This window comes from Lonchura striata, chromosome 3 (genome assembly GCF_050655825.1).
Source record: "Lonchura striata isolate lonStrDom1 chromosome 3, ASM5065582v1, whole genome shotgun sequence".
Classification (NCBI taxonomy): domain Eukaryota; kingdom Metazoa; phylum Chordata; class Aves; order Passeriformes; family Estrildidae; genus Lonchura; species Lonchura striata.
Window position 1 is genome coordinate 101,960,921 of NC_140705.1, and position 22,619 is coordinate 101,983,539.

The following is a 22,619-nucleotide window of genomic DNA, read 5'->3' on the forward strand; positions in this document are numbered from 1 at the left end:
TCTGTTGCCCTTCTCTGAACATGCTCCAGCACCTCAATTTTTTTCTTGTAGTGAGGGCCCTGTGAACAGAGCTTTCACCAGCAGTCTGAATGAAAGCAGCATGCTTTCATCCTCTCCCCTCCTTGGCACATTTCCTGCACCATTCCTTATGCTCTGCAATCAGCAGACCAATCTGGCTGAAAGAAAAAAAAAAATTAAAAACTCTTACTTCCAGGATTAGTTTTCAAATGGCAGCAGCATGGTCTGAGATCATATCAGGCTGCTAGTGAAATACACTACTTTGCCTGATATCGGGAATCAAAGCAGCCACTTCACTGGACAAGAGGCAACTTGGACCAGCAAGGCTGGGTTGTTGTTCTTCTGACACAGGCCTGCTCCTCACCTGGGTGGTGGAAGTGGACAAAGGGAAGTATGTGATAGTTGGCAGTAGCTGGGATTCTGATGTATTTCTACTAAAAATTATTCAGCTCCATTTCAACCCTTGGCCATTTTTTCTAACTTGCAATGGATGCAGTCAGAAGTGACACTGAAGAGGGTAAGCTATTTTATCCTGGAAGCTCTCCATGTCCTGAGCCTCCTGGTGACAGGACCTAAGAGGGAGAAACACCACACCCCAACGTACAGGAAAGGCAAGAGCACCAAGGAAAGAGCAGGGTTGTTAACATTACCTTGAAACAAAGCAGAGGTAATGTTTCCAGGGACAACGTGGAATTATGCATTTGTTGTTCTCTGAGCAAGCCCATTGTCAATAATAATGTATTTTTTTGTGTGTGCTCACGTTGTGCGAAGCTGTGTCTACTTCTCTTTTGATGCACAGGGAATGTTATCATAGAAAACACGCGTTTGGTTTTTAAAACTATTCTACTAGTGTCACTCCTGTAGGACTCCAGTGTGTCTTATACTTCTAAAAGGAAAGAGACAAATAACTGACTAAATCCAAGAGATTAGCATGATACTAACCTGATTTAGAAAGGAAAGAACCAGCAACTTCATGCTGGAAAACCCACAAATTGAAAAGAAAAATCAAGGTCAAGCATTTAACCACGGGGTGGATAAGTAATTACACCAAAATAACAGGTACCAAAGGGCAGATTTGTCATCTCTTGAAATTTCCATAATGGCTTTTATTTTTTCTGGAAAATAAGGCCATAATCTCAATTACAAATATAAAGTCCACATTATGTCGAATGTCACATTCTGAAACTGAACTTGCTTTTAAATTTAAATCCATCAGTACAATTTATGGCTCAAAAGCTCCCCCTTGAAACAAATCTAAGCCTGTCATTAGTCTTGTTTTATGAACTCAGATAATTACGGTCTGATTTTTTTTTTTTAAGGATAACATGCACAATTCAAAATTCCACCTGGGAACAGGCATCTAAAACCGAGAAACTGAAACACCTGTATTTTGGCTGCTGTGACTTTGACCAGTAAGATACTTACATAAATGTGATTTTTTTAAAGTGCCTGAAGTGGTTTTATTTTAATGACTCCAGTTGTTGAACAAAGGCATGTTGCCTCCTTACCACAGCTACAGTATGTTTTCTTCAGCATTGTCTTTCTTGGAAAGCCTACAAATTCAAGGCAAAGCCTTCTAATGAAAACTAAGGCATTTGGGAAAATAATGACACAGCAATTCTGTGCCAGAAAGGAATGAACCAGGAGGATGATCAGAGACCTCTGTCACTTCTAAACTTCTGTAATGCTTTCATTTCTGAAACAGCCCCGCTTAGAAAAAAATGAAAATGCATCAATTGCTAACAAGACTCTGACAGAGTGGTGGCAGTGACTGGAAGACATTTGCTGCTTTTGTGTTGTTCCTAAGGGCTGGAGGGTTTTGGAGGCAGCGGAACCACCGTGCCAACTTGCTGCAGGGCTCCCCTGGCCCTCCCCACGCCACAGCCCCCAGCTCCCCCTGTGCTGATCTCCCAGGGAGCTCGCCAAAATGGCAGGAACTCAGCCCAGAGAGGGAATGGTGTTCTGGCTTGGCGAGATGAGCCAGCTCGGCGGGCAGGGAAGAGAGGGCAAGGTCTCCCTCTTCTGACAGCAGCAAGCGGGCAGCTGGGACCTCACCCTTGGTTGAAGGCTCCCAGCCCACCAACTCGCCAGGTATCCCTGCCAAATCCTTGTTGAACAAGATCATGACAAGCCCATAGAATTATTCCAAGGTTGAATACTGTAAATCAGTCTGATTATTTTATTCGAAAGTGGGAAGCTTGATACTCAAATCGTTAAAAGATTAGGAGAAGGATGAGGAAAACTGAGAACACAAATTAAGATTTTGTGCTTTTGATGGAGACCAACTCATAACTGGCAGGATAAACACAAAGAATGCAGTCTGGCTATAGCCAGCCACACAATTTTATGGAAATGTTGTCCAGAGCTAAATTTTGTGTAGCTAAACTTGTTATGGCAGAGTAAGATGGGTCCAGTTCGTAGCATGTCAGAAGGCTTCTTGATAATCACAGAATATTCTGGGTTGGAAGGGACCCACAAGGATAATCAAGTCTAACTCTTAAGTGAACAACCCATACTGGAGGCAAAGACACAATGCTGGCCTTACTAGCATCATGCTCTAACAAACTGAGCTAATGATTCTTTGTTCAAATTTAAATTAGACATTTGCTTCTATTTTGGGTTATACCAAAAACCTTTGTGTTTCAGGTAAATCAAATAACACCCAGCTGATTCAACAGAGATTTGCTTGTATTGATTAATTGGGCAAGTAGAGATGCTGAGACAAACCTAGAAAGATTGTTAAATTCCATTGTTTATTTTCAGAGGTCATTTTGGAAATCACAAGTAATATGGGCTATTCTGGGTTCCAGACTAGACACAAAAAGCAAACAGAGGCAAAGCACTCGTTGAGCTGTGGTTTTAATTCTATTTTCATCATAGTTTATATGACTTAGGACTCCAGCAAGCAAACAAGCCAACCATTGAATCCAAAATTCAGCATAGATTTTGCATAGCTCAGCACAGAGAACTTACAATATCTGAATGGTATTCTTCAGTTAAGTAAAAATAAAATTAGAAAATTAGTAGCTGGTGAAGAAGAAAACAAGCCTTTCTCACATTTGTGTATAGTTCAAAGAAATTTAATAGCCAAGGGGTGATATCATGCTTTTTCACTCTTGCTCTAATCTACACTGTAAATCAAAACAATTTCATAAAAGGTTAAATTATTAAGAACAGTGGGCCGAAGGAAGTGTCATGCAACCAGGAAACCAGGATGACCATAAAAAGAAAATGAGGCTGCTGGTAACCATTATAATGTAAGGCTGAATTACAAATGCTAACACCAAAGACCTTTTTCTGTTCGTTATAACCCTTGAGAGTTTTGCCTGTTGGGGTTTTTTTCCCACTTTGAAGGCAGAAGTAGGCCTATAACCATCCCCGTTTCAGTTTCTCTCTTCCCAGCGATGGTTTCTTACAGTCTGTCATTGTCTGTGAGCTTAAACAGAGCACTGCATAAGCTGTATGCATCACATATCTATCCCCAAGATGTAAAATCCTTCCCTTCGAGGGAACATTTTGGTGCAATCTAATGCAAACGCCTAGCCCAAGGGAAGAAGGACCGATGAGGTATTTAATCAAAATGTTTCAGTCGACTTAGAAAAAAAAAAAAAATCATTTAGGACGACCAATGGCAAAGATCAGTGACCACAGGAGCAAGTTCCTACACCGCTCGCTGTATTAGAGAATTAACTTCTAAATTAACCGAAAGCGGAGGACCGCCCTGGAGCCGGAGGCGGCCCGGCAGGCGCAGCAGCCCTTCCCCGCTCAGGGCAGGAGAGCTCCCGGGTGAGCGAGAGCCCGCCTTTACCGCGGCCACTTTCCCCTCCGGCAGCCCGGGGCTGGGGAGGCCGACAGCGCCCGGAGCCCCGGCCCCGGCACGGCTGCCCCGCTCCGCAAGACACCCCGGCGCCAGCGGAGCACCCCAGCATCCCAGCCCCTCGGCGGCGGGACCCCTCGGCCCCAGGGCTGGCGCGGTGTCGTCCCGCGGCGCCGCCGCCCGGGCGGGAGCGGGAGCGGTGCCCGGCCCCACCGCCCTGCGGCATGCGGCGGGATCCCGCGGCAGCCCCTCGCCCGCACCCCGCCGACCCGGCGGGAGCCGCTGACAGGTCGCCGCCAGTGGCCCCGGCACCTGCGCTGCGCTCACCGCCCTGAGAGGAGGGGCTGCCGGCCAGACCGCGGCGCGGCGGAGCGGGAGGGAGGGAGAGAGGGAGGGAGGCGGCGGCGGCGGCGCACGGCCGGCGGCGGGCGGGCCCCCGGGGGCGGCGGGCGCCCCTCGCCCCGCCGCGGGGCCGGGCGGCCGCGGCGCCACCGACACCTTACTTCCTGCTTCGCTACCCGGGGCCAGACCCATCGCGGCGGAGGGATCCCGCCGCCTCCCGCAGCCTCCTCCCCCTCCTGCTTCTGCTTTTCCCGGCTCCCTGCTGCAAGGAAATTATTTGACAGCGATTTGCTGACACTGGGGATTTTTTTCTTTTTCTTTTTTTTTTTTTTCTTTCTTTCTTTTTGCATCACGGACTCGGCAGCTCGGCGGGCGGGGGAGGCCGTGCCGGAGGTAAGTGCCGGTGCCCGGAGCCTCCCCCGGCGCGGGGCCCCCGCCCCGCTCCGCTCCATGTGCCGCCGCCGCCGGGGTGGGTGCCGGGCAGCGGGGCCGCGCCGCGCCGGGCCGGGGGAGTGCGTTTCCTGGCGGAGCGATATTTGTTTACAGGATGGGCGCCGTACTGTAAGTGAAGTAGGACCGAGCCCGGGGCAGCTCCGTAATAAATTAATATCGCGATTTGCTCCCGCTCGCCGACACCGCCACGAGCCCCGCGCCCGCCCCCCTCCCCCGCCCGCCTGCACTTGTTGCAGACTTCGCGCCAGGTAGGGGCAACGCTTCGCAAGTTTCGTTTTTGCAGGAGCCGGGGCTGCGCTGGAAGGAGAGGAGGGAAAAAAAAAAGGGGGGGGGGGGGTGGTGGGGGAGGAGGGAGAAAAAAGTTTGCAGCTCGCAGTTGACTTTCGGTCTGCAGCGCCGAGGCCCTGCCGGCTGCCGCCGCCGCCTCCTGCCCGTCGGGCGCGGGCGGGCGGGGGGCGCTGCCCGGTACCTGCCCGGGCCGGCGGGCGGCGGGGCCGGTGCGGGGCGCCCCCGCCGCGGCGCTGCTGCGAGTCCCGGGCGCCGCCGCGCCGTGCCGGGAGCAGAGGCGGGGACGGGCGGCTCGCCGCGGAAGTTCTCCGAGCCGCGCTGCCCGTCACGGCCCCTGACACGAGTGGGCGACCCGAGCGCTGCTCCTCTCGTCCTTCGTCCCGCAGCGCGCTCGGTGCCGTCTCGGTGTCAGTGTTGGGAGCGGAGCGGTCCCGGGGCTCTGCTGTGGAGCCCTTCCCGGGCGGCACCGCGTGGGGCGAGCTCGTTTCGGAGGAATGGGGATTTCTCCCTCCATTCCTGCGGGAGAGGAGCGCTCGGCGGGCTGGGCGCTGGCGGGGCGCTCCGGTTTTCTGGCCCGTCAAAATTACGGAGTGGGAAGCAACAAAAACTCTTAGCCAGGTATTTAAATACCGGAGAGGCGATTTGCAAGTGAAATTAATCGGCAGTTAACCAGTTAATAAATGGATTATGCCTATTCATCCTTCAGCTGACTTTACAGAGTGGTTTTCACGTCTGCCTGTCAACTAACCAGGCTTGACTGATCGAGATGTAAACCTAGCCAGGTTATTGCTTTCATGCTGTAAAATCTAACCTGCACTTGCTGTCCTTGCACATCAGTGCTGGTCCTCATTCAGATAGTTACAGGTGAGGTTCATACATGCTTACATACTGACATGATGGCAGCAAATTACATAGGATAACCCATAGCTTACATATTTATGGAAAATATTGTGTTTAACTGATTGATTAATGGTTTAAGCATGCAAGCACTGAGGGGGGAGTTTTATGCCGTTGGTAGCTACAATTTTACTGTGGGTATGGGAAGAGGAGAGAGTTCACCTGGCAGGGTTGGCCTGGCTGCTCGGCAGGGCCACTCTGCTGCCAGTACCCATCCTGCTTGGGCCTCTGTCTTGCAGAGCTCCCTTGGGACCAGGGATGTGTCTGCTGCCCTCACTCAGGGTATAGTGCCATGGTGAAGTGACCCATCATTACAATGTCAGTGTGTGCATGAGTTGTTCCTGCATGTGGTACGTGCAGCTGTTTGCTGTCATCGCTTATCTGCTTCGTGGTCTTGGATGATCAGTTGGATCAGGATGGAGCCATTGCATTAGTAAGGTGCATCTATCTAGAAGTAACCCATTTTGCTTTTTTGTCCACTGAAGTGATGGAATTTAATAAGCCCTGGTTGGTATCTTATCTTTTTTCTAAGCGTTGTCCAAGGCACACATATAACATAGAAGGGCTCTATGTTCCATGCATGCTCTCTGCATGCATGCTATGCAGCTTTGCATAAAACAAGTGAAGACTTTTTTCCAGAATTTAGATAAGTGATTTTTCATATGAAGAAAATGTGTTGTTTTTCTTTCTACTGTAGAGGATACTCTGATAATCTTTGGAAAAATTAAAGGCTTTAGGATAGCCTACTCAAAAAGTTTTGGTGCAAATGAACACTCTAGAGCAATCTGTTCTACTATTGATGAGCAGCTTGTGTTTCTGAAGTTGGAGACCTCAGTGAGGACCTGAGCAGCATGTGGTGTAGTGGTCAAACCTGCGTATATTGAAAAGCCAAAAAAACTCAAGTACAAGTAATGCACTTCACTGTGAAACTTGGCCTGAATGTGAACTGGAGAACTGGCCTTTTGGTGATATGGTAACACTGGAGCTTTATCATGCTGCTGTGTCAGTGTATGTTCTGCTGTTGGCATCCCTTCCTAGGAAAGAGGGATGAGGCCACAGGTAGCTAGCCAGGCATCCTGCCTCCAGTATTTAGTATCACGGGCCAACATGAGTGTAAATAAACCACAGCATGACTAACCTCTCTACCTAACATTGACTCATGTTGTATTTTGATAGACTGAAAAAGTCTCCATGCCTAAGCCATTTAATTTTCTCAACCTGTATCTTAATAATGATGATATGCCTATTGCAAATACTCCGGTATTCATTAAGATCATAAAGCAAGTCCTTGTTTTAGGTTTATTTTGCTTCTGGGTAGTGCTCAACTAGCCTAGATAGAAAAAAGGAATTTCTAGATTTTAAACTCAAAATTTTGTTACTTTTCTTCTTTTGGCCATTTTAATTCTTCAGGTGATACAGTGAGGCTTGCAATTATAAACTGGACTCATAACTTGGCATCGGGCAGGGAATGTGAGAAAAGTATAAGAAGATCAGCTCTTTAAAGTACTGTAGGTTTCTTAAAACAGTAAGTTAATATTTTGCTGTGAATATTTTAATCTTATTTTTTTTGTTTGTTCCAATCAAGTGGGGAATATATCACCTAAAAACTTACTCAGCCAACTGTTTGAGAAGGCCCTTCTCTCCCTTTGCCAATACTGTAATGGAACAGTTTAAAAAAGAAGGGCCCTACGTTGTGCCTCCTTAATATGTCATAATAACTGTGAGATAAGGCAGTTTCATTTCAGCTTCCTTAGAAATATGTGTTTGTTTTTTGGTTTTTTTTTAAAGCAGTGTTTGACAGACACAAAGTAATGGTTGATGTGGAAACAATTTGTTTCCTCCCCTTGCATTCTTTTGAGAGCTGCATAGCTCCAATAAAAAATTATCATCAGAACTCCAATTTTTCCTGTCCCTGAAATTAACGGATCCTTTTGCATGCCTTCCACTTGAGAGAAGTAGGCAAAAGCATCTTCAAGTGCACATATGAATTCCGCCTGGAGTAGCTGCCACACCCGTGGTTATTTATGTAAAGGTGAGGAGCACAAGTGGTGTCTCTGACTTCCATGGCACTGCTTACAAGGGTAGAGTTACCATGTGTGTAAGTGGGGAGGGACTGGGGGGCTGCATTCAAAACTAAAGGAAAAGGAAGGCAGCAAATTCCATGCATTTTGCTGTATGTGAAGTTACAAAACCTCTTCTTAACTTGTCCATCTCTAAGAAACCTATTACTGTAATCAGTTGCAGGGCTGTGAGGGGAAATTGGGCCTTCTAAGATAAAGACTAAAATAGCACATTCAAATATATTTTAAGAAAGGCAACTCTTCCTTCAGAGTAGGTCTGAACCTGGTTCAAAGAACAGTAGCAACAATTTTATTGGGTTTTTTTTTTCTTTAGCAACTATTTGCTTGAAACCAAACAGATTTAAGAGATTCACTGAAATTACTTTTGAGCAGCATGCGTTTAGGCACCGAGTTAACTATGGAGCTTGTGGGAGTATCTCCTGTTAGATCTGAAATGCTGAGAACGGGCTCTTGCACCAGCATCTCCTTGCTGCTGCCACTGTATGTCCAGGCTGGCCAGGAGGACAAAGTGGGTGACACAGTTGGCCAGCAGCTCATACTGACAGTGGTTCTTGTTGGATGCTGGTTTCTGTGAGCACGAGGAATAGTGTTTTGATAAAAGTTTATTTTCTTTCTTTCTGGCTTGCCTGTGTCACTTCATGATGGTGGGGATGTAGGCTCACCTGGACCTGCTCAAAGCAGCAGCAGAAAAAAACCCCAAACCACTGATTTGTGTGGGGAAAAACTGGAAAATGTGCTCAGGCTACAACCTGCTGCCACAGAAACTTGAAGGAAAATACATAATTTATGTTACTTTGTTCTTGAGAGGATGATGATTTGGGGAACCCAGGACATGCTCTTAAATATATGCCCTATTACTGTGTAATAGTGTTTGATTTTTTTTTTTTTTTAAATTTAAACTCGTTGCACTAGAGTGGGGGTTTTGAAGGGTTTTGGAGTAGTCCTAGAGCATTAGATATATTTTGAGGCTCTGAGTGAAATGAGTCCTGTGGTTTCAGCTTACTCTGTAACACAAACAGCCCACCTAAGTTTTCATAGTTGACTGATGATTTGCTCTGGAAAGACCCAAAATCCTGATATGAGGCAGATTCAAAAGGTAGTTGATTTTTTTTTTAAAATCTTCATTTTAGTTTGTCACTCTCCAATTTACAGTTTAAATTTTGTTAGAATTTCAGACAAATTGCTTCTCTTCGGCTTCCTCTGCTCAGGTGGGCTCTTGTCACTTCCCAGGCACACGGTGACAAGTGCTGAGTTTCCATACCCCACCAATGTCTCAAGCAGCCATCCTGGGTCTTGTCACAAATTTTCTCCTGTCTGTTTAGTTCAGCAAGAAAATGGTTTCTGTCTTTCCCCTCCCTCCCCTCATCAACTGCTCATGGTAAGATTTTTTTATAGAGCCCGCATTGTGATATGTCCTTGAAGTGCAGAGCTGCAGGATTTTGTTTTCATTTGCCATTTTTTTCCTCTTCATGTTTAAAGTTCATTGCAACTATAGCAAAACAAGATTGTTGTAGATGGTATTTTTTGATTCCTTCCTCTCTCTGCCCCCCCCCCCCCCCCCCCCCCCCATCAAAAAACTTCATGTTCAGTAAAATGCAAAAACTCAAACTGAGATTTAGGTACTAAAACTTACTCCAGCTAACACTGGAGAGTAAAGACTGCAAAATATGGATTGGGAAGGATTGCCCCAGCAAAATAGGTAGGTGTAAGTTAAATGTTAAATTATCAGCACCTCCTTTTTAAAGGATCCCTGATGGTGAGGTTTTTGTTCACGCCATCTGGCTAGAAGAAGGCTTACCAGGACTTCTAAAGGACAAGGGCCATTTGAGGTGCAGAATTTATATCAGGTACTTTCTTTTTAAGTGAATGTCAAATCCTAAATAATTTCAGCATCAGACTGTGCAAAAAAAGGTACCCAATGCTGCGAAGCAAGTTTAAAACTTGAGAATGGCTGAAATCATCTGTCTTAAAAAAAATAAATATATAATTTTTTTCTTTGTTCTCCCGTCCCTTCTCTCTTCTCCCCCTCTCCCCCGCCCTCAATTTTCATTGATGGGGAAGTTTCATTTCCTTTATTTATATATTTTTAGTGTATGTGTGTTTGGGGGGGCATGAGGGTGGATAGGAAGGAAGTCTGTGTTCTAGTTTTTATATTTAAAACTAAAAAATAGCAAATGCTGGTGTGTTTAGAAATGACTTTAAATACATTTTCTCCAGTAAACCAAAAATCCTGCTGGTGAATACTGAATATTATTAGGGCATTGAGGGGTTTTGCAACACTTCTGTGTGGGTGAGGGTCCTGTCGGAGTTCCAGTTGTACTAGCAGGGAAGTGTTTTTCCCAGTACTGTCATGTTTCACATGCCAAATCAGAACTAGAAGTGCATTTTCCTGGAAGGATCTCTATTTACACTTGGAGGGTTATGCCAATTACAGCTACATTAGCCCTTTTAAAAATTTTTTAATTCCACACTTGACCTACATAGTAACTTCTTTCATTTTCCTAACTGAGCACCCACTACAATCCTGGAATGTCAGTAAGGTGAACCTGCTGTCCTGTGGCTCTAATGCATATGGGTGCTCTTGCAAGAGTATGATCTTAAGTGGGTCCTTGTGTAATGAATGCTGCTAGAGCTTTGCATAATTTGAAATAGCCCTCTGTTCTCCAGGCAGAATAGAATACAGTTTATTGGGGACTAGGAAATATGTTATGAAGTATGTTGTCCATATGTAATAATACTTTTCTTTGTCAAAAGAGATCCCACGTACTTTGAATACAGTTTTAAAATACTGCAGGTTAGGAAATACTTAATTGCAAATCCATGAAAGTTTGGAGACATAAGATGAGGTGATTGTAATACACATTTTGATCAGAGACTAAAAGTTACTTACTCTTTTGGACAGTGCAGTGGTTCATGAAGGAGGAGGAGGTAAATCGGGCTTCTTTGGCAAATGCCTGTAGGTGCTGGGTGTTGGAGCAGGAGTGCAGGTGGCATTGCTGCCTCCTGGACTTGTACCACCAGTGCTTCATTCTTCTGCTACTTTGCTTTCTCTTTCTGCTGGTGGAGAATATGTCCTAGTGAAAGATCCTGTTTGTACCAGAAAAAAACAACCCTGACTAGTAAATAGTGCTGTTGATATTTTGTAAGCAGATTTGCTACCTATTTGTTCCTTATGTGATGTTAAAATTAGCATTGTTAGCAACAGTAGTAGTGTATTAAATAAAATAGTGGATGCTCATCAGACTTTACATGATTCATATGTAGGAATACTTGGAAGACCCTACGTAGGTAAACTGGGCTTTCTTTTCCCTAAAATGTAGACTTCCAAAGCCCTGAAATATTTAGGATATTGACTTAAAGTTTTGTCAACATCATCTCAACGGCTTCTTTTTTGGTCTGCCTCTTTTATATTTTGTTTTATCCTGATCATGGAAGCTGGGCTTACCTTGCAGAGAGGTGATGGTGTTTGAGTTGGCCCCTTGCTGCTTTCAGCAAGGAGAGGGCTGCACGCTGCACTCTTTTGAGGGGATAAAAGCATCTTTAATGACTCCTAGGCCACAGTGGGCCTTGAAATAACCCTGTGGCCATTACCAAAGCTGAGCTGGGGTCTGTAGTCACCTGAACCACGAGTACATGCCATGTATAGCTCAATGCTGAACGCAGGAGTTTTGTTGCTGCTTGTGTCCCTAGTATATTTGGAGGGAAATGTGTTGAAGCAGTTCAGATGTTAAGTCATTGGCATGATTTTGGGTTTTTTTTTTGTTACCTTTCAACAGCTTATATTTAGTGTTGCAGAGGAACCCTTATATATCTTGGTGAAACAGAAGAAATGCTTCATGTTCATCCACACTGTGTAGTGCAGCTTTGCAAGAGCACTGATGCTTTGGCCTGCCATGCAGTTCCAATTCAAGCAAAGGTCTCCCATGTGGTTGGTTGCGTGTGTCCTCCTATCTCTATTTTGTATCTGCAATTCCAGTATATGCTTCCAGAATGATTTTTTTATTCATTTCCAATCATTCTTCAAAGATAACTGGCAAAAAACATCAGGCTGGTTGTGATTTTACAGCAGTAGAAGGTAGACCACTTTGATCTTGTTAAATTAATTTTCTTCATGTGTGGGCTGAGTGTGTAGTGAGCTGATTTAGTTTTTATCGATCACTGTAAAAATGTGAATTCAGCATCAGAGCAATGATAATAAACAAGTACTTGCAGTGATATTCTAAAGAGTTTCTGGCAAAAATAAGGCAGAAAACCATCTCAGAGACAGATATGCTTTAGTAGTGAGATGCTGAACCAGGATGCTTTATTTGAAAGGGTTGAGTAAAGCTGTTTGAAGTTCTAACTCTCTCTGGCAGCACACTTGCCGTGAACAGGAGCATGCCAAACGAGGCAAGATACAGTCTTTTCATGGAGGCATTTGAGTGTCAGAAATGGCATTCTTGCCTCTGTCTGGAAGCGCTTTCAGCCCCCTGATCACACCAAGGTAACACAAGTTGTAGGAACCAAGTGTCTGCTTTGTTAGAAGGTGTCTCTGAGCACAAGCAGTGGGGCATTAATGACCTTTCTGTCCCCATCTCCAGGAATGCCCTGCAAACCATCGCCATGTGTTTCCGTAAGTCTGCATGGCAAAGCATCAGGTACCGAGTGGGGGAGTGGAGAGAGGTTTCTAAATTAGCAGGCAATTTATGTCTGGAGAAGTGAGATTCATATTCATAACTACATTAAACACTTACTTCTGAATATGGTAGGAGCATATCTCAATTTAAGGTGGCAGTAACTCCTCTAAGCCAAAATATTTGCAGAAGTATGGGCAGGCAAATTCTCCCTCATTCTTCCATTGATCCTGTGTTTCCAAGACTTGAAGAGGTTTCTTAGTTGTGATGGTGAACAGCGATTCTCTGTTTTTTTGTTTGTTTTTTTTTTTTGTCAGTTAAGCTTGTTTTATGCTGTCAGAGTTCAGTAAGTTGGCATGTGAGCAGGATGGATCACAATGAAAAAGTATTGCTGCTGTATGTATGAGATTGATAACATTAGAAAAATGAGAGACAAAATTTTTTTAATGTGAGGAAAAGAAGTTTTTTTTTAGGACTATGAAATTTTGTAAGAGATGGTTTATAATTAACTTTAATACTTTTCTAAAGTTACTGCTATTATAATGAAAGAGAATGAATAAGAGAATATGCCTTGCAGGTAAAACGAAAAAAGATTTCACCGTTTATATACTTGAAAACCAAAGATGCATTGCAGGGGATGAATTTTACTGCTTCTATATTGCTTGTAGTAGAAAGTTGGTCTTTGAAGTTGAAAACAGCTTTAGATTTAAAGAAATAATACACCTGAAAAGGGAGGTTCACAGAAAAAAGACATTGGATTAAGTACTGTTTTGTTAATGAAAAGTATGTAAGTTAAGCCAAATGTGGTTGCCTGCATAGTAAGGTACTGCTTAACATGAGTGGGAATGATAAAGTCTTAGCAGACTTTTATTTCAACGATTTCCAACTTTCAGAAGTTTTAATCTGGACGTTACATGCACATACATAAACGATAGACCAATACCACAGAATTACTCTAATTTATGAAAGGAGCTGTACTTTGATGCTGGAAGTCTGTCAGCATACAATCCCTAGGCTAACTGCTTGATCGTTAGTTAAAGTAGAGGTTCATTAAAATAACATGGGCTGATCTGGTTTTAAAGGCCACCTCTCAGCCAGTAGGTGATGGTCCAAAATGAATAAGGTTGCAGTGCAGACATTATATGGCAATGGCACATAGATTACTACGTAAAGCTGGCTGATGGGAATGCTTCCATCGGATTGTGTGCTCAGTATGGACCAGATTTTTCAGTTTTTAGTCATCTGTAGCAATGACTAGCATATCTTGTTACAGTTTTTTGAACTACCCGTGTGACTGAAAGGTGCAAGGTTGGGTCTGCGTATAAGTGATGGCAGCTCCTTGTAATCATTTTACTCTGTAATAATTGTATTCTTCTAGTTGAAGTATCATAATGTATCATAATTACAAAATGGATGATGGGCTTCAGTTATGTAAGGAAAATCCTTACATTTAAGCCCTGGTCTATCCTTTGCATAAACAGCTCCTGTTTTATTTTTTTTTCAGGAAGAACTTTTACTTTCAGGTTATTTCTGGAAAATCCGTACTGCTAATTATGTAAATTGCAAGAAACGAAAAAAAGAGAACAAAAGAGTGGGGCATCTTATTTTAGGCTTCAGCAAATGCAAAGTTATACGTGGCCATTACAGCTGTATAGAATATGTACCTGCATGGTTCTGCTACTGCTTTTGTTACCAGTAAAACTTAAACTGGGCATTCATTTCTCTTTGTACGTTAGATTGCCAAATGTGGGAACCGGGAAGTTTTTCCAGTAGCAGGGTCAGCTTGTGCCCCCTGGAGAATCCCTCCCTGCAGGGCTCCTTCCTTGCATACACAGAAGTTTCTTGCTGACAGCAAATGTAGGGCTTTCTTTTTTTGGTCTGTTGTTTGTATGCTCTTGTGTAGGCAAGCGTGCGTTTTCTTAGGGCAGTCCTCTACAAGAGCAGCAAGTTTTTGTACCTGCACCTTTTGCCTGTTCAGGCAGTAAGAAGCCCTCCTTGAATGGAGGAACGGCAGATTTCACACCTGCCTGCAGATCAGAAAGAGAGGAGAATGGAAGAAGCGGTGTTTGAGTGAATGAACAAACTTTCAGGCTGACTCAGTGATACATGTAAGGATTAGTCACCACCTTACAGTAAATCTGTGTGGTGCTCGCTGGGGATGTGTCTCTATGGAGCTGTGCTCAGCAAGCTTTGTACACTGAGAATGCAGGTAAATGTTATTTCCACAGTATTTTCCCGGTGAACAACAACAACAAAACGCAGTGAAACTCAAAGGCTTGTAAATTACTAAGCTAAAGGCAAAAAAAATCTTTTGCCTATCTCATGGTGCTGCTATCTTCATCTGTGAAACTAGTAGGAAAATGAATAAATTATGCAATGACTTTTTTACTATTTAGAAACCTGTGCTTACATGTTATTAGTACTGTTCTACCCTGTTCTGTGAGGGTTGGTTTTATCTCGGGTTGTTTTTCTTTTAGTAGGTAGGTTTAAAGCTGCATTTGTGTAAAACACCAATTTACATGATGGCAACAGAATAACAATTACAGGGAAGGATATTCATCTGTTGAAAACACTATTTTCATTTGCCAAACAGAAATTTAAGGAAAATTACCCTCCAGGTTGAATTTTCTTATAAATGTTCTCAAGTTCTGAAATTATTTACTGGCCTAATAGGTAAGCACAGCACTTACGGGAGAGTTCCTATTAAGTTACTTTTTAGGGGGAGAAAGAGGGGGAGTTCATTTAAAGAAAGTAATTTTTTTTTAAAACGGTAAAATTATTCTACAGCATTTCCTGAGTTACCCAAATTCAGTAAGTTTATTATTTTTTGTACTTTCAGATTGTTCTTTCAACAGTTTCTTCTGTTTGGATGAAGCTTTTTTGCTTTTTTTTTTTTTTTTTGTTAATTTAGCTGAGCATCTTTCATAATTCTAAGATGCCCTTTCTCTCTGATCTTCTCATTTTCTTACCTGTTTTACCTGGCTTGTTTAAACTGTCCTTAGAGAATAATTAATTTTGGCCATAATCATACAAAAAAATCCTTTAGAGCTGTTGGAGCAAGGTGATTTTTTTATTATTATTATTCTTTGTTTAAAATTACTTCCTCCAAAATAAAAAAAAACCCAAACCAAACATGGTGTTGAAGAGTGAGAACCAGACCGTGCTGGCACTGCTGGGTGGGACGATGCTGAGGGTGCGTGTCTGTACAAGTGGTTTGGCTCCTGCTCTCCCAGTGAGCTGATCCTGTTGAAGGCTTTGAGTCTTCTGAAGAGCAGGAGCGAAGGCTGAGAGCATTATTAAGTTTTGGGGTTATCTTATGCTGTTTATTTGAAATGGAAGCCAAGCAATTTACATATCTCTGTATCTTGGATGTGAAAAAAAAAAGATTTTTTTTTTTCTTCACTAGCCTATGTGTGGAAATGACATCACAGCTTACATCAGCCATGCTAAATTCAGAGGTTTTTTTCTCCTCCCTGTTGGGTTATTAACTGAGCATTAGCTCTGTGCTGCAAGTCTTCCTTTGCTGTCTGTGGCACATCGATAACTTCATCGTAAATGCCTGAATTTTGTGCAGTGAGGAGAAATGAAGATCTGGTGCAAAGCCTTTTGAAACTGGTGGGAATGTAGCTCATTTCCTTGCTGTGTGTGCAGCCAGACTGGGTGGCCCCGTGTTGTTCCCGGGATCCCTGCTGCAGCGGAAGCAACCAAAGGACGGCACTGTGCCTTTTGGCACTTCTGATGACCAGGTCAGGAGTTTGCTGTGCCACATTGTTGGGTAGGTTTTGTCCCCAGAGCCCTGCATGGCAAAACCTGCTCTTGTGAGACTGAGTAAGCTTTGAACTAAAGCTCTTACATTGTTGCTGAATGTCCCATGTGCAAAGCTGAGCTCCTCATCTCTGCCAGAAATCTCTAGGTTTTGGGGCTGCTCCTCTGGGCTTGATGTAGGGCTACAGCTGTGGCAGAGTGTAAAATGGAGGCATGGGGGTTTCCTGTGAGAGCCTGAGGAACCTGGGAGGAGGGAAACAGAAATCAAATTAAAGTTGACATTTTGAAAAGTTGATTGCTGTGTTTTTTAATCATAAAGCAATTTTTAAAGTAAGTCACTTCCCAGAGGAAAAATAAATACATTAAGAAAAGGGAGAAATGTTGAATTTGTGCATTTGAGTGCAGCAGACTTGGTAGTGAGCTGGTGAGGGTACCAGTGTGCACAGAGACAAAAGGACAACCATTGTTCTAACTCTCCTGCTAAATTTCGAGCTATAATGTCCTATATGTAGAGCATTTAAATTTATTTTTACTATTTTGGGAGGGCGGAGGCTGTGGGGATGGGATTCATCCCAATAACTTAAAAAACTGCAAAAAACCCACAGCAAAACAAACTAATGGATGTGGAGAGATTTCCATTCTTATGTGTGTCTAAGTCAGTGCCCTCTGCCCCGGGAGAAAGGCAGGGAGGCCTCCAGGTGCCTCCTGCAGGAAGACTTGCAGGAACAGTTTAGGATTGGACTCCCGGCATGTGAAAATTACCGATATCCATTCACACACTTTGTATTTCTTTACATCTCTTTTTCTGCCGTAGTCAAGAGCAAGGGGATGCAGGGGGAAGGGCCGAGGGATGTGCTGGGAGGGCACGTGTTGGTGTAACCCCGTGTGTTTGAGCGGTCAGTGCTCGCACACGCCCTGGAGCTGCTGCAATGACTTGTCTCTTCTAGAGCTTGCGAGGAGCACTTCATTGCTGCAGTTATTTGTATAGACATATGCTATTTTTTTTTCTTACATATGTTCTCTGATAATTGTCAGTAGCAGGTGCCTCTGAGCCAAGGCGGAGCGATATTTGAAAATCAGATGCTTAATGGAATTAAAGAATTGTGCGAGTTAAGCACCAGCAAAAAGGCCAGGTTGAAAGCATTGGCCTCTGAAGGTCGTGTTCCTAGCAGAGCAACAGCGTGTTTGGTAGCAGTGCTGGTCTTTCAGTTCCACAATCCATTTGCAGAGATGTGACCTTCAAGAAGTAGTCAAGAGGTCAAGTTTTGGGTCTTTTATATGTGGTTTGGCTAAATCAGGGAAAACACAAAGTCCCTTCTAATGTGTGTACCAGCCCCAGGAACAGAATTGGATATGTGTTGCATCCCTGCTTGGTGACTTGGGTGGTGCAGGGCTGGTTGGAGATGTGACATGAGATCTCGAGTCTGGCAGACTCCCACTCTTGGAACCTGCCTGTCCCTCAGTGTTTGTCAAGCATCCCGAACTGTTCGGGTTGCATAAGTGGTTGCTGTTACATTGCATGTTTGTGCAGTGGGTCCCATGGATCATTGCTGTGATAGTAATTGCTGGTGTTGCATCTCCTTCCATCCTCTGAGAAACAACAGCCAAGAGGAGGATCTGGGGAGACTTGTATTCGCTCTGGACTTGGAAAATCATTTTGGGGCATAACCAGCATAACAATTGCATTACCAGAACCCCCCAGTATCCATGATATTGCTGTCACATCATCTTCACATCTCCACAAATAGCTTTCTGAATTACCTCTCCTTCTGTGTTTCAGTTGGGGGGAACTTAGAGATGGATGTAACAGATGTCTAGGTGACCAACAAGTCACAAGTATCTTGTATTTCAAAATATCAGGAAAGACATAATGCCCCTAACATTCTTTTGTGGGGAGGTTTTTTGTCTGGTTTTTTTTTTTTTTTTTCTTAATTTCTGGTAAAGAACTAGTGAAATATAGAGCACATATGGAAATGGCAGACGTTGTTGGGTTTTTGATTTTTTTTGTTGTCCTTGTTTCTAAAATTAAGCACACAGGAGTTTGTGAGATCTTGCAAAGAATTTAAATCATATTGCAGAGTCATGTGTTCAAGGAATCTTTTTAATCTAGTCACATATATATAGTGAGCAGATCCAAATTTTAAAAAATACATTGCAGTAAGGAGAGATAAACCAAACAGGATAAAGGCAAAAGGCTGCTAAATATTTTTGATTGTACTTACCTAGTTTAGTTTGCTGCCAGTGTTCTGTTTCCTTTTTGTTTGATTGTCCTTCATGTTCTTCCTATGTAAGAAAGAAACCTGTGGTATGAGCTGTTCTGCTTATCCCTTGCATAATGTTGGTAACTGAGAATTTGATCACACGACTTCAAGTAGGTCTGTCTCTGTGTCAGAAAACTAACAGTTTCTCCTTCCTGTGGGTGGGCATCCATGCACAGGGGTAGTAAGCTTTGATTCTGCCATGGTGTTTCTGTAGTATGTTTCTGAGCTGGATCGTAGGAGGAGGAGTGATCTCACAGCTTGACCAGAAGTGCACCTGGCAGTGCTCACATGGGAAGAGCTGGTTGCAGAATTTGGGTCAGCAGGACAGTATCCTGGTGAGCTGTCTGGCACAGGACCCTCCAAGACCAACTAACTGTATAACTTACCCTTATTCATGCTATATATACAATAGAAAATACTCCCTTCAGTGTTTTTACTTCTGCATCTGCAGAACATTGACCTTGGGCTTCTACCACACCTTTGAAAAAATTTTGATGGCATGTCCTACACCACTTCAGAGCACGAGCTACTCAAGTCAGACGCACTGAAGTTTAGGCTTTGCAACTGAAAGGATGTACAGCACATCATGCAACTGTACATGATTGTTTTACTTGTTTCTCATGGTGAATTTAAGGAGGAAGTCGTGGCAGATACATACATATACACACGTGCACAAGGCAGAGCAGAAAGCAGTGAACACAGGCATATATGCATTGTGTTGTAATCGTTTTCTCTTGGGGGTTTTGTTATTGTTGTCCATTTCACAAACTGTGAACCTGTAATTTTTTGTGTGCTGTTCTTTCACCCTCTCTGCCAGAGAGGCTCAATCTATCATGTTAAAAGAAATCAATAAAAAGTCTAGAGGTTTATTTATAAAGTGGAGCATAGAGAGAGGGTGCAAAAATTCCATTAAAATGGCAGTTTAGCACTAGCTACATCTCTTTGGGACTAAACTCCAATATTTTAAACTATTAAAATTGTTACAAGAGTGCTTTTAAAGTGCCACAAATCACAGTAAAGCTTTCTGGTTGAAACTTGCCTTTATATAGTGCACTAGAATTTAGCTTATATATGTTTTTGGAGCATCTAATGGATGCTGCCCTCAAACACCATTTTAGCACCCACTTTAGAGCTTTATTATAGTTAATAATATTACAGGTTTATCCTCAAGGGGAAATACATGAATGTAAGAAGTCAGAATTTATTTTCCTTCAGAAATGTCAGTGTATATATGTCTTTGTGCAGATGCAACTCTGAGCAAATTAATTATTTCTGAGAAGTCTATAGGCTTCTAATGTAATTCATCAGGATTGCCTGGCTTGGCACATGCTACTTGGTTGCAGGAACTTACAAATTCCACTAGCTGTGAGCTATTTTATGACATAGCAGTTTTCACCAGTGATGTGATGGTCATCTACTCCATGTTTTCTATCCAAAGAAATAAATGTGTCCGTGTGCTCATAAATATGATGCTGGAAAGTTTATGGGATAGCATCTGTGCTGAACCTCTCAAATATCAGAAGTAGTGTATCTGAAGTGTAAGCTTCACCTCCACTCAACACGTTTTTGATTTTTTTTTTTTTAATAGCTGAAGAAGATTGATCTTGAAACTGTTGAGTTAAAATGCAAATAGCACTGTAGAGTTTTGTGTTGTACTATCCTCTATCCTGGGATAAAATTGTTTCTAGTGGAAATGCCCTTTATTTGCTTTCAAAAATACCCAGAGAAAAATGGTGAACTCTTATTTGGGCCAAAAGTAGGCTTCTCCAGGAGACAGTGCAGCCTGTTGGAGAGCATGGCTCTTGGTAGGGTCTGTGGGAGCAGACTACATAAATTAACATGGCAGAAGGCAAATGAGAAACTCCAACTCACCACACATTTGTGTGTGGTAAAAATATGCACCCTGTCACACAGTCATGTCTGTACATACAACTCAATAACCCAATTCATTGTACCTGCATTGTTCATCAGTTCTTCCTTTTCTTACTGACCCAGGGCCAGTTCTAGCTTCTTGCTGTTGATTGCGAACATTTTCTTCTTTCCTTGCTATGTGGAGTAAAGTAATGATCCCAGCAAGCTTAAAAACAGCAAAGCTATTAACATTACTCTTTCACTGTTAATTAACATCTGAAGTTTCAGAAAAAGGGCTCTAACCTGTGTAGCTTTTGTGTGGTGGAGATGCTAAAGGGAAACTACTAAAGCTTACTTTTCTAAGCACAGACAGCTAAAATCTTTTCTGTAAGGTGCTTCTCAGCGTGAAAAAGGAAAGCATCTAGTTATGTTACACAGCCCTGAGCAGAAGTGATAGTTAGCATCTCTGCTTTTGAAAAAAAATAAGCAAGTTATGTTAATGAGGATAAAGCAGAACAGCATCATTTAGTTTCCTATGAAGTCTGAAGTCAGCACCCCATTGAAACTGGGATTGCAGGTGGGTTAGTTAGGTTTAGCCAAAGTTTGCTGCCAGCTAAGGTTGGCATCCCAATTCTGCTCTTCTGTTTGAGGAATCTCTTCTCTTCTGCACTTCTCTGGTCTTCAAGTTTCCTCCTTCCTCTTCCTCCCCCTGGGCTTGCTCAGGCATGTTGGCTCCCTGACCTCTTGGTGCTGGGCAGTGCTGCTGTGCCCAAACCTGTGCCAAACACTGTGATGTAAGGAGAGCCTAGTGAGAGGTGTGGGGAGAGAGGCAACACAGCCCAAAGCCTTAACTTCAGCCTTTGGAAGGCATTTGTGAGGTCAGGGTGCTGCAGTGGGGTGGAGGCTGCTGGAGGTCATTTAGGCAGTGTGATGTCCTTGGAAAGAAATGAGGTTCTTCTCCTCTCACTGTGCCAAGCTCACAGAGCTGTTGTGGCTCTGACTCCCTGTGTCCCTGTAGGCAGAGCAGCCGGTCATTAAGCTTTGAACATCCTGCAGTTAAGGCCACTAGTTTCCATTTCTTCCCCTTCCTCCCAGTGGTGGACATGTCCTCAGCCCAGCGGGATGTTTGTCTCCTTGCTTGCACCATGGACCTTCTGCAGATCGTAGTAGAAAAATCTTGATGGAGTGATGGTGGTTGTCGGTGCTGTCCTGAGGAGAACGGGGCCTGCAAGGTGAGGCTGAGCTGGCTGTGAGCACTTCGTGTAACAGGTTAAATCTGTTGGATTGGATTGCTTCTGCTTCTAAAATTTCCTTGGGAAGAGCACTGCTTTTAGTGAGTCTGGTCATACACTGGCATCCGGTCATAGCCTTTGTGCTGGGACTGGGGCTCAGCCAGCTCCTAAAGAAAACCCCCAGTCCACTTAGCAAGATTTTCCTATTATATTTCCTATTATGTTTCCTGTGTCCTATTTGAGGCGTGGTGGTGCCCTACTTTCCCCATTGGGGGTGGGGGAGGGGGGTGGTGTGAAGCCAACTTTGTGGGTTTGCCATAGTGAGGAGTGTGCTGTGTTTTAGGATGTTGGGATGACCTTGCTGAGTCAAACAGCTGTCATGTTGCTGCTGGTGACTGGAAAGGATTGTCTTCCTGCAAGTGGGATTGAGGTCTGATTGTCCTAAGTGCAGTTCTCTTGAGACACTTAAGTCACTGTTTACCCAAACTGGCACAACCACATGTCTTTGGCTTCAAGGAGTTTTCCCCACCAGGTGTGTTGATCTTAGCCTTTCTCAAGATGATGGAGGATACCTGCACTGGCCCTCCCCTGTGCTTGGGGTTGAGCCCACAGTAAGTGAGGGAGGACTTTCTCAGTTTTTCTAATGCTTATGGCAGCGGGAGGAAGTGGTAGATACCAATCTTGCCCTCTCACACAGCCTTCCACACGCATCTTGCTGGTGGCCACCCAAACTGTCCCCTAGAGACGCTGCCCTACCATGACTAATTTCCTGGCTTCTAATTTGAAAATGCAGTTATCAAAGTTGTGCCAAGGTCCAGCTTTTGTTGTATATGAAAACCTAGAAAGGGTACTTCTGGGAAGAGGTGCTGGAGATTGGTTGGTTTTGGGTATTTCTGGTCAGTGGAAGACAGGATTAGTAAGTGTTGAGGATTCGAATAATTTAATTTGTGTACCTTGATTTCAAAATCAAGACTAAGTGCATTGGAAGTAGTAGATGCACT

At 43.6% G+C, this 22,619-nt stretch overlaps 1 protein-coding gene across 11 annotated transcripts in view; it reads left to right on the top strand.

Moving 5' to 3' along the window:
* Positions 1-3,783: 3,783 nt before the first annotated feature.
* TRERF1 (transcriptional regulating factor 1) overlaps positions 3,784-22,619 on the top strand; it is a 101,364-nt gene continuing 82,528 nt past the window's right edge. For 5 of the 11 annotated variants that reach the window (XM_085575983.1, XM_021547612.3, XM_085575986.1 and 2 more), the window contains exon 1: positions 4,273-4,570. The gene's annotated coding sequence lies outside the window, so the exon portion shown is untranslated. Of the gene's footprint in view, positions 3,805-4,271; positions 4,571-4,723; positions 4,879-5,542; positions 16,256-22,619 lie in introns of those variants that run through there. The other 6 variants (XM_085575982.1, XM_021547617.3, XM_021547618.3 and 3 more) reach the window with 6 other exon arrangements.